Here is a 1,429-nt window from a genome sequence, read left to right as displayed (position 1 = left end):
TCAAAAATGAACTACGGAAAAGCAGCTGCTTCTGAAAAGGCACCCTCTAAAAGCAGCCCCTTTGGTTGAGCTTTTGGCTTTTGGGGCCAAAAGCCTAACCAAACGGGGCCTAAGAATCTGTGTTTCTCGTTGAGCTTGGCCGATGATCAACTAGCTATTTTAGCCATCCAAGGAATGTTGCCGATGTGGAAAGAGAAACTGCTAGGATAGGAATTTGACAACTTGGGTCAATTAGTTCAATGAGTGGCAGCACTTAATAGCCAATTCCAGAGCATACGCAGAGATACCCGATTCTAGAAGAGTACCTCAGTGGCCAAAGCTTACGATCCATATTTAGTCGATGACGGCTATGAAGATGAAGAAGAGGTTGCTGCAGCTGAATGGAATTGGGGTAAGAAGATAGTGATGGTGCCAAATCCTTGGGAAAGAGGAGTTGAGGAGAGTTATGACTTCGATGTTACCAAATCAGACAAGCTCTTCGATTTCTTGCTTGAGAAGGGGCAGATCAAGTTGACCGATGGTCATGTCATGTTGCCCCCTGATCAGTTGAAGAACAAGAAGTTCTGCAAATTCTATAACGCTACTTCTCATTCCACTAATGAATGCAGAATCTTCAGGCAGCATATACAGAGAGCTATTCAGCAAGGGAGGCTCAAATTCGATACACCTTGGAAGATGAAAGTCGATGATAATCCTTTCCTAGGAGATCAGAACATGGTTGATGCTGGGCTGTTCAAAGGAAAAACCAAGGTCCTAACATTAACCAAATCAAGAGAAGCTGGGACAGTTGATCCCAAAATGCAAATATGAGCTGATGAATACAGAGAGATTAGAAGACATTGTGCCAAACAAAAGAGCCGATACGAGCAGAGGAAGACGTCGAAAGCAGAGACATCAAAGCCATGGGTCACAACTTGGATTCTGTTGAATAAATGGCAGTGGTAGAAGGAAAAAGATTATCAATGTTGGTTAAAACATCAAGCATACCAGCATCAATTAGAAGAAGAGAAGTATGAAAGGGAACAAGCTAAATTACATTAGAATTGTCCCTTCTTTAGGCATTGCTAGAATGAAGGTTTGAAGTTGCCTACCAGACACGACTGTCTAGAATGTAGCAATCAATATCGGGAGTATAAGCAATCTCAAACCAACCACCGGTCTATCCAGGCTCAAGATGCATATCATCATAACAACAAGGATCGACGCTTAAAAAACGAAAGTGTTCATGATCGATTGGGAAAAAGAGTCATTGGACAAGACTGGGCTGATCATGAAGAGGAAGGCACTGAAAGAAGATACACGTGGCCGGAAGGCCAGTGTTGCCTAGGAGACTTGATGAGAAGCCAAAAGAGGAGGGTGCAACGCCTAAGGAACAAAGAGATGGAACAGGCTCAGGCACTCAGTAAAACTCAAGTATGGCGTACCAAGC

The sequence above is a fragment of the Miscanthus floridulus genome, chromosome 2 (assembly GCF_019320115.1).
Source record: "Miscanthus floridulus cultivar M001 chromosome 2, ASM1932011v1, whole genome shotgun sequence".
Taxonomy (NCBI): domain Eukaryota; kingdom Viridiplantae; phylum Streptophyta; class Magnoliopsida; order Poales; family Poaceae; genus Miscanthus; species Miscanthus floridulus.
The sequence above is the reverse complement of the archived record's forward strand: the minus strand, read 5'-3'. Positions refer to the sequence as shown.